We start from the raw sequence: 14567 nt of genomic DNA on the forward strand, positions 1-14567 counted from the left end.
AGACAGAGTTTCACTCTTGTTACCCAGGCTGGAGTGCAATGGCGCGATCTCGGCTCACTGCAACCTCCGCCTCCTGGGTTCAGGCAATTCTCCTGCCTCAGCCTCCCAAGCAGCTGGGACTACAGGCACGTGCCACCATGCCCAGCTAATTTTTTGTATTTTTAGTAGAGACGGGGTTTCACCATGTTGACCAGGATGGTCTCGATCTCCTGACCTCGTGATCCACCCACTTCGGCCTCCCAAAGTGCTGGGATTACAGGCTTGAGCCACCGCGCCCGGCCCAGTCTGTTCCTATAAATAAATTCTATTTTACTTACATAAAACTTTTCCTTTTTTCTCTTTATGGCCCTAGAAAATAAATGTACTGAGTTGCTATTCTTGGCTCAGATTCAACAAGAAAGATATATAGATGAAAAATTCTGTTCATTTAGTAAACATTTTATACTATATTTATACAGTAAAATTCATTGATAGTACTTTTTTTTACTTAAAAGTTTTTATTGGTTCTAATTAAGCCTGAGAATAAAGTTTCGTGAAGCTATCCTCTGCATTACTGTCTATGCTAATCTATTCTTGACAGGCACTGCAATAAAAGCTTTCATCCCTATTTTGGTCTATTAAATCCAAGCCACATGTGCAGTCAAGGAACAGGTGATGTTCCTTTAGTCTTTTCGAAACTACCATCTTCTAATATTAGAAAGATAAGCCATATTTTAGGTACTTTTTCTACCATCTTGCAAATCTGTGTATTGGAATTCTAGGAATATATGGTAATAGATCATTTGGTGTGTTTTAGTGGTTTTCAAGAAGGAAAGTTAGGATATTTGTTGTTTCTTTTACATCTTAGGCAGGCAGGAGCAAGGAGGTATGATTTAAAGCTTAGGAATGTACGGCACAGGGATGGGTGGAATCTGATCGTGGAGGACCAGAGGACCCTGTCTTCTAGAGGTCCAAATGATACAATTTGTAATAAAAAGAACATGACTACCCTTAACCCAAGTCTGTCCTCCTGGAATCCTGAGTGGAACAGGCAGTTCTAGGAGTAACCCTGTAAGGATAAAAGGATGGGGGGGAAAAAAGCATTGTCTACACCAATCCATGTCTCCTCGAGTATATCTGTTTTCAGGTATGTGAAGGAAAGCTAAGATAATTCAGTGGATTCTTCACTGGGAAAAAGGCTGATTCCAGTTTGTAACAGTATAACCTGAAAACTTGCCTCCCTTTCCCAGACAGGGCTTGAGATTCAAGTTCCTTTCTTCCCTTCATTTATTTCCTCCAGTGAACATGGGCTGATGTCTATACAGCTTGTGCCCAAAAGTCAGGAATTTGCCAGGGGTGTCACAATTGTAAATACTATGCTCCCAGATTTGGACCATGGGATCTAAATTTTGGTTCTTGGGATCTAGTTACAGTATACCTAGGCTAAATTCTTTTTTTTTTTCTTTTTTTTTGAGACACAGTCTTGCACTGTCGCCAGGCTAGAGTGCAGTGGTGAAATCTTGGCTGACTGTAACCTCTGCCTCCGCCTCCCAGGTTCAAGTGATTCTCCTGCCTCAGCCTCTTGAGCAGCTGGGACTGCAGGTGCATGCCACCACCCACACCTGGCTAATTTTTGTATTTTTTAGTAGGGACAGGGTTTCACCATGTTTGCCAGGATGGTCTCGATCTCTTGACCTCGTGATCAGCCCACCTCAGCCTCCCAAAGTGCTGGGATTACAGGTGTGAGCCACTGCACCCAGCCACCTGGGCTAAATTCTTATCTGTTGACCTTGACCGGATTCCTTCGTATTTCTGTCTTGGGAGTTCCCTGAATAATAGTTCCCTGAATAATAAGGATCTTGGGGGAACAAGAGTTCCTAGATGCCTACCATCTGTTTGAGACAACAGACTGATAAGTAAGCATCAAGTGAACTGTGGAATAAGGGATTTGACAAGAGCAGCACCCTATCCAGTCTGCAATAGTCAGCTCCTAAGCCCTCTGACCAGCAAAGCCTCAGGCATCCCCAGTAGGCTCTACAGCTCAGACTCCAAGGCAAGCATCATTAACCTTAACTCCTCTGCCTTCCGGAGAATATTTAAGTGCAATCTTGCTCAAATGCCTTCAGGGTCCAGATGGTACTATAAGTATGTTAAAGAGACATGATCTAAAGGGATGGTCAAAGCTGGGCATGGTGGCTTGAGCCTGTAGTCCTAGCTACTTGGCAGGCTGAGGCATGAAGATCTTTTGAGCCCAGGAATTCAAGTCCAGCCTGGGCAACATAGCTAGATTCCCATCTCTGAGTAATAATACTAATAATGGGATGGTCAGACTTATGACCAACTGCAAATTGCATGCACCGCTAAAAGGCATCCCAGTTCGAGTAAATTTTTTAAATTGTGCTTGCCAAAGAAAATACACACTGCCAGTTTCCAACTCCTGGTTGGAAGGGTCCACATCAGTCTCAGAGAAGAGAACTGATCTTGGGTAGAACTCTGTAAGCTTGAATGAATGCATTCCTTACTTAATTCCTGGTAACCAGGCTCTTCCAAGATGGGGCTTCTGTTTTGTGCCTTTGGCTACCTGCTGCCACTTCTTTGTATCTCCACAGGCAACGCAAGGTATTCTGAGTGGCTCTCCTCAAGACTTTCTACAATAGACCACTGCTGCTGATTAACTTTTTTCTTTTTGTTCTCTGAGTATCACCACATTCTGGATTTTTTTTTTTTTTTCCAACCCTGGTGTCTGGTTAATTCCAATCATTTTCTCTCTCTGTGTTCCCCAACATTGAGACCCTTTGTGCTAATTAGCAGTGACAGATGACTCACCAATCTTGCTGTTTCTCCAGGGGAAGAAAAAGCTTGCTTTTTTTTCACTGACCCATGAGACCTTCAGGAGCCACCACATGCCCCTGGAAGCTTGTGTCAGAGGGAGAAAGGTTCAATCTGAAAAACTGAGTGCAGAGAAAATCTCAATGTGGGCAGGCGTCTAGCCATCCCCAGCAGCAGGCGGCAGGGACAGATGGGGCTTCCCACTGCTCAGTGCTGATGGGATTTTCAGGAGTCCTGGCTTTCAAGGTGAGATAGATGTCACAGGCCCAGCAAGGGCAAAGTCTGACTGCCCAAAGTCAGCAAGACCATCCGTCCAGCCAGGAGTCAGACACCTTAAAGTGAAGGAGGTCATGGGCAGCATCAAAGTGATCATACGAAAATCAGAATTCAGCTAACAAGGGGTCAAAGTGAGACATTTAGGAGGACAAAAGAAGAATTCTGGGTGGTGGAAAGTTTAAGGGGACACAACGCCTCTTCCCCAATCACTCTAAGATTGTTACCTGTATAGAACTCCCTAAGCTTTAAAGGGTCCCTGGCTAATGAGATAAAGAAACCAAGACTTCTGAAGCTTCCCAAATCTGCATCTGAAGGCTGTAGCTTTTTCTGGCAGAAACTGAAGCTCAAAAGGGAGATCAACATAGAAAGAGTCCTGACTGAACCATGATGTCTCAACATTTGGTGGTGAAACTCTGCGGCTGAAATGCTGAGCCCACACCCCTTTCTTGGTGGAGGAGGCCAGAATCTTGACATCTTACCAGAACAGAGATTAAGCTCAGAGGCACAGGCAGGACTCTAAAAAGAAACAAATAAAATAAAACAAAACAAAACAATATAAAATAAAAAACATTGGCCTAACACAGATAAGTACATTAATGGTAGTTAGGTGTCTCTATGAGGCCATATTCACAGAATTCCTTTGGGTTTTAATTTTGAGGTAAAAATATGATATTTATTACCTTGTTACAGAATGTCTTACAATTTGCATAATTAAATTCATTTGGTTGAGACTTTTATCATGTTTCTGATCATGACAACATTTTCTTTCTTCTGGGGTATCTGGGTACTGTTGAAACATTTTGGCAAAAAAAAACACCAAAAAACAAAAACACAGTGTGGTAATATTTTTTGCTCAGTTCTTTCTTTCTTTTTTTGAGCTTTGGCATCTAGGCTGGAGTGTGGTGGTGAGATAATGGCTCACTGCAGCCTCAACCTCTGAGGCTTAAGTGAGCCTCCCACCTCAGCCTCCCAAGTAGCAGAATCCATATGGATACACCACCATGCCCAGCTAATTTATGCAGTTCTAATAACCTCTAATAACCTCTTTATTACTATTCTTTCCGGGAATCACCTATCCTAAAAAGATGATACATACAAATGATGATATCTCAATAACAGCTAGATTTTGCTGTGTGCCAGCCACTGTTCTAGGTATTTTCCATATACTATCTTATTTAATTCTCTTAACAATCCTAAGCATTAAATAGCATTGCTATCTCTCATTTTACTAATGAAAGAATTGAGATGCATAAAGATGATTACAATGTATTGTTATATTGGGGATATCTATGTTAGGAGTTCCTGGATAAATATCAGCCCAGAAATCTTGTTCTGTTTTAACTTCTTCCAAAGGCATCCTGATTACCAGTTAATTGTATTACTCCATGTATTATTATCCTTTCTGCCCAAATAAGTTTTGCCAACTAACATCTGTTTGTGTCCTGAAGTTTGAGTTAATAGACAGTTATTTATAAACAGGGATTTTAATGCCACTCCCATATCAGTGCCAAAAGCATCACTTCAGAAGTTGTTAAAAAATCGTATTTCTGGGAAAGCGAAAGGGAGACAGACAAAAAAAAAAAACAAAAACAACAAAAAAAACTGTATTTCCAGGCTCTACCTCTCAGATAATCTGATTCAGGAAAGAAGTCAAAATAATGTGGATTTAACATGCCCTCCATGTGAGTCTGATGTGCAGCCCAATTTAAGAAGCTCCCAGATCTAGAACAGGAAGCTCTATACTTTTTTGATTAATCATTCTTTTCTAGTAAAAGTATTTTGAGGCTACGTAGCCACTGTTTGCATATGTATTTATTCATAAATAATATATGCATGTATTATCTTGCCTGCATGTTGTACATTATTGTGGGAAGTAAAAATTTCCTCTTCAAAGTTTCCTTTCTTGTTTGAGAATAATTCATAAGTCTTAGAAATAATAGTTTGTTTTAAACACTTTCTTCAAAAGCCTTCTTGCCTTTTTGCTAAAAACCCTATCCTATGTAGCTGTTAGACATGCTTACAGGCACGTAGTACATTCTATGTCCTTGTACTTTAACCAAGATATCTGTGCTCACAGGCATGTCCCAGCTCACAGCCTATGACCCTTCCTTATTTGGACTTCCTTTTTTCTTTGCTCTCCATTGCTTTTATCTGTTTAGAAAAGTTTCGAGTTACTAGCCAATTGGGTTTTGGTTTAGATGGTGAGGTCTGGCTCCAGCCAACAGAGATCAGACCCAGCAGTAAGGACAACCCCAAATGTGTAAGAAATAAACATGTCTGCTTTCCTTTGTTTGTTGTACTCTCGTGGCAAAATTGCTAGTGGGAGTACCTTTCTGCAGGAAGTAAAAAAAGAATTCTTTGCTGAGAGATCCTTTGTCCAAGTACTAATTTTTCTTTGTGACACCAAAAAGAAAAACTTTATACGTAACAATTATAAAACATATTCAAAACTGAAAGTTAAAAAGGCTATGGTAAAAATGAAAAAAAAAAGTATTTAAAAATATATATCTTATTTATTGAATAAAGTTCTCACTAAAAATATAATATGCCTCATTTTTTGGGCAAATTTTTAATACTCTGTGATACAGAGATTTTTAGAGTTGGGTTCTAAATTCAGTTTATTTATTTATTTATTTTTATTTTTTGAGACAGTCTCACTCTATCACCCAGGCTGGAGTGCAGTGACACAGTCTTGGCCCACTACAACCTCCATCTCCCAGCTTCAAGCAATTCTCCTGCCTCAGTCTCCTGAGTAGCTGGGATTACAGGGACGTGCCACCATGCCTGGCTAATTTTTGTATTTTCAGTAGAGATGGGGTTTCACGGTGTTGGTCAGGTTGGTCTCGAACTCCTGACCTGTGATCCACCCACCCCGGCTTCCCAAAGTGCTAGGATTACAGGCGTGAGCCACTGCGCCCAGCCAATTCAGATTATTTTTAACACTTAGTTATAATGGTTGTCAAAAGTGAAAAGAGAAACCTCCCTAAACCTCCAAATGGATAAAGTACATCACTGGCAGCAGTTACTAAAAATGATATTCATTTTCAATACCATCTGCTAATTAAGCAAAAAATTTTGGTGAAATGTGGCTATGAATTTCCATAGTCCCTGACGTGAGTCAGTAGCTCTTGCAAATTAATTGGAAGAGTCATTCCATTTTCATAATTTTTACCAATGGGCTTAAAGTGAAAAGCACAAAACTTTTTATATGGAATACTTTGTGTACTGATTTTCATATATTGGAAGCTCAAAAGAGGCCACCAAAGGGTCTTCATTTGATTTAATTAAGTTTCATAAAATACTTGATAGAATATTATATGACTTTAAACTTTGTGGAATTTTCTTCAAGTTCTATATATATAATATATGTGCACATATGTGCATATATTAGTAGCTGTGTATATGTATTATCTGTATATATAATCTGTATATATATAAATTCTGTATCCATAACCTGCATAAATGTACATACATCACACATACATGCATATATATAGTATATAAACATATATAGGTAAAATATATACAAACACATGTATTTATACTTAGTATGTCTAGAAATATATATTTAAACATTTAAAATCTAATTTGCACACTTAGTGTAAATGCATACACATAAATACACATCTTGTTAAGGTGTCATTCAGTACAGTGATAGAGATATAAACGTACATTTCTAGTAGACTTCTTAATATTTGAAATTATTTTTCTTGGCTTTGGTCAGATCTGATTTGTTGGCATTACCATTACTTTCTAATGAATCTGCAAAAGGACTCAAGTTAGAAGTGTAGCTATGCTATTTTATTTGCTGTTTATATGTGCCTGCATTGTTACTGTTACCTTCAAATAAAGATTATTTTGCAAGAAACGTAAAACTCTGGGTCCATTTTGCTAGGAATAGTTTTGTTAAAACTAGGTAATATAATCCACAAATCCATTGATTCCTGCACATATTAACATCAGTATGTCTCAATATGCTGAATAAGTGAAAATGTAAGAACCTCACTTTTTTTATTTTGAGACGGAGTCTCGCTGTGTTGCCCAGGCTGGAGTGTAGTGGCGGAATCTCGGCTCACTGCAACATCCGCCAGGTTCAAGTGATTCTCTTGCTCAGTCTTCATTTCATTCAATTAAGCCTTAATTTGATTTAATCACCTGCTCAATCACCAGGTTCAAGTGATTCTCCTGCTCAGCCTCCTGAGCAGCTGGGATTACAGGTGTGTGCCACCAGGCCCTGCTAATTTTTGTATTTTTAGTAGAGACAGGGTTTCACCATGTTGGTCAGGCTGGTCTCAAACTCCTGACCTCATGACCTGCCCACCTTGGCCTCCCAAAGTGCTGGGATTACAGGCATGAGCCACCACGCCCAGCCAAGGACCTCACTTTTTTTGGGGGGACGGAGTCTCACTCTGTTGCCAAGGCTGGAGTGCAGTGGCCCAATCTCCTCTCACTGCAACCCCTGCCTCCTGGGTTCAAGTGAGTCTCCTTCCTAAGCCTCCCAAGTAGCTGAGACTCCAGGCGTGCACTATCACGCCCAGCTATTTTTGTGTTTTTAGTAGAGATAAGGTTTCACCATGTTGGCCAGGATGGTCTCGATCTTTTGACCTCCCAAAGTGCTGGGATTACAGGCATGAGCCACCGCACCTGGCCAGATCTCACTTTTAACTGCTCCATGGTGTAGACCTCCTCCAGTTCCCTTATGGCACCTTCCACATCCTGACTCAAGCCTGTTCAACATACGTTCAAACCAAGGACCTGGCCAGTCCACTGTATTCAACACCAGTGAAGCTTAATGTCTTTATCATCTCTCCAGGTCCATGGATTTAAACATTCAAAGGGGTCTGGCTAAGTATGCAATGACTTTTTAAATTTAACTCCATCTGAGAAAAATGTCCATTTTTCTCACTTGCATAGAGGGGAGTTGGTCATTGAAGTCCCAAAGTCTCAGTTTGAGAATACCTTGTCTAAAGACATTTTATGGCCTCAGGAAATTTGTTTGGTGAGAGATGCATCAGGAGATATACATATAAATATATATTTGTTTTTTTGAGATGGAGTCTCCCTCTGTTTTCCAGGCTGCAGTGCAGTGGCACAATCTCGGCTCACTGCAACCTCCGCCTCCTGGGCTCAAGTGATTCTCCTGCTTCAGCCTTCCGAGTAGCTGGGATTACAGGTGCATGCCACTGCGCCCAGCTAATTTTTGTATTTTTAGTAGAGGCAGGGTTTCACATCTTGAACTCTGAGTTAGGTACTTACACACTCTGGATCTCTTTCTTATCTCACAATGGGAACAAAGATATTCGCCATGTCTGATTCCCATGGGTGTTAGACTATTTTTTTTCCTAATTGAAAAAGTGACTATCTTTTAGTTTGTAAGAAAAAGACTTGATCCTGCAGTTTTATTTTGTTTTCTCTCTCCCACCTTTCATCTTTTCTTTCTTTCTTTCTTTTTCCCCACACAACGTTCTTTTGGTCTATGGCTTTTACTTTTTTTTTTTTAAAACCTCTTTGGACAACTCAGAATTTTTATTTTAAAATATCTTTCAGACTGCTCTATTATCTCTGAATTTGGGAGTGCAAGTGCTTTCATTTTTTTGGTAACTAGTGATTGTCATTTATAATAGAGTTTTTAAAATTTATTTTTATTTTTAATTGATGAATAATAATTGTATATATTTATGAGGTACAATGTGATGTTATAGGTATCCATTGTAAAAGTTTAAATCAAGTTAATTAACATATTCATCACGTCACCTACTTATTTTTTGTGGTGAGAACATTTAAAAGCTATTCTTTTAGTGATTTTGAAATATACATTATTATTATTATTATTATTTTTGAGGTGGAGTCTTGCTCTGTTGTCAGGCTGGAGTGCAGTGGCATGATCTCAGCTCACGGCAATCTCCTATTCCCGGGTTCAAGTGAGTCTCTTGCCTCGGCCTAACGCGTAGCTGGGACTACAGGTGCGCACCACCACACCCAACTAATTTTTGTATGTTTTTAGTAGAGACTGGGTTTTACCATGTTGGCCAGGATGATCTTGATCTCTTGACCTCATGATCTGCCTGCCTCGACCTCCCAAAGTGCTGGGATTACAGGCATCAGCCCTCATGCCCGGCTACATTGTTATTAACTACAGTTACCACACTGCAATATGCTAAAACTTCTTCCTCTGATCTAACTGGACCTTTTGTACCCTTTGATCAACACCTCTCCATTCCCCATTTTCTCTGTATGAGGAACAGTTTTTGGTGTGGCTTTAACTTTTGACTTTATGCTCCTCTTAAGTGGAGATTGTTTTCTGTGGGTATTCCATGTAGCCTAGATAATGTGAGTACCCAGGAGCCTTGTTATTCAAAAATCAATCTCTCCTCTACTCAAGAACATTTTTCAGTAATTGCCACTTTTCGCCCCTTCCATATACATTTTTCCTCCCTGCTGGATCATTCTAATCAGCGTGTAAGCATGCCGTAAGATCTCCTAGTTTGTCTCGTTTTGCTATTTCTTTTTATAGCAAAACTCCTTGAATGACTGATCTCTATTTGCTGTTCTCATTCGTCTCTTCCCGTTCCTTATTGACCTTGTTCCATTCAGGCTTTCTATACTCCCAATCACTCTTAGTCAAGGTTACCATTGATTTTACTCTCCTGTTGTTAAAACAAATAGTCAATGCTTAATCCTCATCTTACATTTGATCATGGCATTCGATTAGTCGATAATTCCCTCTTTTTTTTTTTTTTTGTGAGATTGAGTCTTACTCTGTTGCCCAGGCTGGAGTACAGTGGTGCGATCTAAGCTCACTGCAACCTCCGCTTCCCAGGTTCAAGCCGTTCTCTGCTCAGTCTCCCAAGTAGTTGGGATTACAGAAGCCTACCACCCCGCTCCCTCAGGTAATTTTTGTATTTTTAGTAGAGATGGAGTTTCACTATCTTGGCCAGGCTGGTCTTGAACTCCTGGCCTTGTGGTCTGTCCACCTCGGCCTCCCAAAGTCCTGGGACTGCAGGCATGAGCCGCTGCGCCTGGCTGATGATTCTCTCTTTCTTTGAACACTTTATGCCCTTGGCTTCCCGGATAGCACTCTCCATTTTTCTTCTACCTCAGTAGTTCCTCAATCTCTTTCTCCTTTGATAGATTTTTCTTATTTCCCTGACCCTATATGTTGGTGTGGTCCAGGGCTCAGTCTTTATATCTCTCCGTTTTATTGTCACTCATTGTCTCAGGGTTTAAACATTGATGGGGTGGACACAGTGGCTCACATCTATAATCCCAGCACTTCGAGGCCAAGGCAGGCCAATCACCTGAGGTCAGGAATTTAAGACCAGCCTGGCCAACATGGTGAAACCTCATCTCTACTAAAAGCATAAAAAGTAGCCGGACACGGTGGCATGTACTTGTAATTTCAGCTACTCGAGAGGCTTAGACAGAAGAATCACTTAAACCTGGGGGGCAAGGTTGCAGTAAACTGAGATTCTGGCACTGCCTTGGGCGACAGAGCAAGATTCTGTCTCAAACAACAACGAAAACAACTTTTGCAATTTCCTCTCCCTGGAGGTTCCCACAGATATTCGCAAGACTTGCTTTTTAACTTCAGGTCTGGGTTCAGGGCTGTTTTGTCTGTTAGTCCTTCCCTGACCTTCCCATATAACTTGCCCTCCATCTCTCTCCTCTCCTCTTTGCCCCAGTGTAAGTTTCTTCACAACACCTGTGTTTACCACTTGTGTATTTATTTATTGCCCGGCTCATCCTACAAAATATAAGTCCTGGGAGGGCTGGGACTTTGTGTGTTTAGTTCATTCTTGCTAACATAGCTATTGGAAGCGTGCTGGGCACATCATCTGGTAAATATTTATTGAATGAGTGAGTGAATAATAGAACTAGATGACACCTTTGAATTATTTCCTAAGCTGAGGTAGGTATCTCCCTATTTTAAAAAATCTTTTGGTTGTTCAGCCTGTTCCAAAAGAAGTGTTTATGTCTTTTCCTAAGGTGCCAGTTTATAAAGAAATTATTAAACTTCAAAGTGTCATTTGCATATCGGAACCACGTACCAGGATTAGAGTTCTCCACCTGAGGTTTGTGGGTTCCAAGGATGGCTTTCGGGACTGTGTTAGCTCCCTGAATTTGAGTGCAAAGTGTTGTATGTAGATGTGTATGTGCATTTTCCTTGGGAAAAGTTTTGGCTTCCATCAGATTCACAAAGGAGTGAAAACCCAATTAATGGTTTTGAATTATTGTTATCTTCTGTGGATGTTGATCAGCTAAAAGCAAACACATTGAAGCTAAAACTCATATAATCTTCCCCTCCAAACCACCTTATCTCTTGACTTTCTTAGAAGCAAAGCACATTGATGTTGGAGGCAACACCCAACGAAGGTGTCCCTCTAAATGTGCCTGGTAAATTGTTAGCCACGTTGTCCTCAGGAACTCAAAGCACCACCATCAATCACATGAATATTAGAAACTTCCAGCGGGGTGTGATGGCTCACACCTGTAATTCCAGCACTTTGGGAGGCCACGGTGCAGGTCAGGAGTTCAAGGCCAGCCTGGGTTTAGTAGAAACCCTGTCTCTACTAAAAATACAAAAAATTAGGGGATGGTGGCAGATCCTGTAATCTCAGCCACTTGGGAGGCTGAGGCAGGAGAATCACTTGAACCTGGGAGGCAGAGGTTGCAGTCAGCCCAGATTGGGCCACTGCACTCCAGCCTGGGTGACAAGAGCGAAACTCCGTCTCAAAAAAAAGAAAGAAAGAAAAAAAAAAGATTAGAAACTTCCACTAGGTCAGACTGAAACAGTAGTTTCACACATGGGATCTTGTTCAGCCCCTGGGACTTAAGAGAACATGTCAAATCCCTTTTCCACTGGTCAGTTTTTCAGGTACATGAGGATGTAATCCCTTCCTCGCATCAAGCTTTATTTCTCCAGAGGAGATGTCTTCAATTCCTCTAAACATGGGACAGGGACAGGACACATCACCATACTGACAGCTCTTTTTAAAATTTTTATTATTTATATTATTTCCGTAGGTTATAGGGGAACTTAACAGCTCTTTCTTTTCGAATACTCTCCTCTTTGCCAGTTGCCCAAGATGGAACGCCCGAACTTTGACATCATACTTCTATTAATGCAATTTAATATCACGAGATGGCTGATGCGGCCCAGGACAGGATGCGGTCCAGCAAGACTGGATGCTCAGGAAAGGGTAAGAAGGCCTTACCCTTCTTACTTAAGAAAGGTGTGGAGCTAAGCCGAGGGAGGGGTAGAGAGAAGGGAGAGAGGGTGAAACAATGAGGTAAAATCAGAGGATTCGGCCATTGTTGGTGTGTGGGAAAGGGAAGAAGAGTCAAGGATGACATTTGTTGAGAGGGAGAGAAAGAGGCAGGGAGAGAGGCGCAGGTGGAAAGAGGATGAGACCACATTAGACTAGCCCTAACGGAATGGGGAGAAGTGGGAGAGGACCCAGGGGCTGCAGAGCTGGTGAGAGTGGGAGAATGAAGACAGAGGAAGAAGCTTGGGGCAAATCAAATGCCTCTGGGAGGTCAAGTGAGGCAAGAACGGAAAGGTGGAGAAAGGCGCCGGTTGAGAAGCAGGGATCCTGGCAGAGCGTTGCAGCTTTGGGTGTGGGACTGGGCGGAAGGGTTCGGGAGAGACAAATGACCTTTGAAGGCCTCGCAGTGCTTGGCCGAGTGCCTGGCACGGAATAGGCGCGCAGTAAATGACGGCGAGTAATGAAGGAACTCAGGAACAGAGTGAGTGAGTAGTGAGTGAGTGACGGAAGGAACGGAGCGTGACGTTGGCGCGGGACCTGCACTGCCGCGGCGGCCGAGAGGGGCGGGGCGTCCCCGACGGCCAATAGGAGCCTCGGATTCAGCCCCGCCCTCGCCCCTAGCTCCGCCCAGTGTCGCACGTCGCTCGCCGGTCGCCGGAGGCGCGCGCAGCCGCCCAGCTCCCGGAAGTGCGCCCGGAGCCGGCGCCGCGGGCAGAGGTGAGCGCGCGTGCGGGGCGGTCCCGGCCTCTGTCCGCTCCGGGTCAGACCTGGCGCCATCCGCGTCCGCACCTGACTCGGCTGGGCGCCCCGGAGCGGTGGAGTGTCTACGGGCTCCCGCGCCCGTGCGTCAGGGAGCGCGCGGGGGACATGGCGAGCGCGGGGCCGGGGCAGCCATGGCTGGGAGTGGACCCTGGGTGCGGGGGGATTTGTGAACCCCATCCCGGCTCTGCGTTCCTGCGCCTGTGCGCCCCGCGGGACCGGCCGGGTCTCTGCGCTGGGACAGAAGGCGGGGTCCTCCCCGCTGCCTTCCCCTGAGGGCATTTTTAAAGATGTTATTTGAAAATGAGCTTAGGAAAGAGGAAACTCGATGGGATGGTGCTCGGAGTCCCTCCCTCTCGTCAGAGTGCTGTAGGCATTTGGGGGGCGCATGGTGGAGACTACTTCTGCCATGAGCAGCGTTGCCCTGGCCTCGAGCACTAAATGCCGGATACCCCAGCTGCTTGTGACAACCACAAAACGCCCCCACAAATCACCAGACATTGGCTGTTCTCCCCGAAGCAAAGGCATGAGAGCGTCCTTTTTAATCTGGCTGCCCTTGTGAGCCTCAGAGGTTCCTGAGCTGTACACCGGGACGATTGTGAGAATTAGAAATACATGAGCCGATACATAGTATGTGCTTAACAAATGGTTACTTATATATGTAACCATGTATGTAACTATGTGTGTATATTAAGTACATTTACCTAGGATGTACATTTAAAAATTCATTCTGTTTGCTAAAGGCTTAATAACAGGTGTAAGGGATAACTTTAATTTTTTTTTCATAACTAATGGGGGCAATTCCTCATGAGGTCATTGGGATGTAAACGCTATTAAACAATTTTAATACTCTATAAAGTAATTTAATTCTAAATAGCCGAGACATTTTTCTTACCACGCTACCTGGGAGCATAGTATTACTAAAACAAGATTTAAATATTGTATAAAATCTGTAGTTTTCCCAAAATGTCATTTCTCTTAAGTATTATCTAAAGTGCTATCTTAATTTAGGAAACAAATTGGAATAAGTTTACAGGTTAGTATCTTTCTATCTAAAATGTTGCCACTCGTAATTTGAAAGTCTTGAGCCAAACAGGTTGGATTTACAAAGTGAAGGATTTAAAAATATATATTTATTCATTTTTTAAGATGCTACTTGAAACTGTTGGTTTCCCTGTGGGCAGTGCTTTAGCTGCTTTCCAGGTGGTTTGATATGCTGTTTTTATTATCACTCAGTATGAAAACAAATTTTAATTTCATTTATGAGTTTTTTCTTTGACTATGGGTTAACAACATTATTTAATAATTTCCATAAATTTGGATTTTCTAGTTATCCCTTGTTACTGATTTCTAATTTAATTGCACAGTGATCAGAGAATATATTCCAACCCAGGAAGCTCTAAAGTTTTCCATTTGACCTTTCTGGTTTTTGTTTCTCTTGTGTTCCTTTTCTATCAG

At 42.2% G+C, this 14567-nt stretch overlaps 1 protein-coding gene across 5 annotated transcripts in view; it reads left to right on the forward strand.

Moving 5' to 3' along the window:
• Positions 1-12986: 12986 nt before the first annotated feature.
• The window catches only part of ZNF18 (zinc finger protein 18), a 19864-nt gene continuing 18283 nt past the window's right edge, over positions 12987-14567 (forward strand). For 4 of the 5 annotated variants that reach the window (XM_017531405.2, XM_017531407.2, XM_017531408.2 and 1 more), the window contains exon 1: positions 12987-13067. The gene's annotated coding sequence lies outside the window, so the exon portion shown is untranslated. The other variant, XM_017531406.2, reaches the window with a different exon arrangement.

This window comes from Cebus imitator, unplaced genomic scaffold (assembly GCF_001604975.1).
Source record: "Cebus imitator isolate Cc_AM_T3 unplaced genomic scaffold, Cebus_imitator-1.0 Scaffold72, whole genome shotgun sequence".
Classification (NCBI taxonomy): Eukaryota; Metazoa; Chordata; class Mammalia; order Primates; family Cebidae; genus Cebus; species Cebus imitator.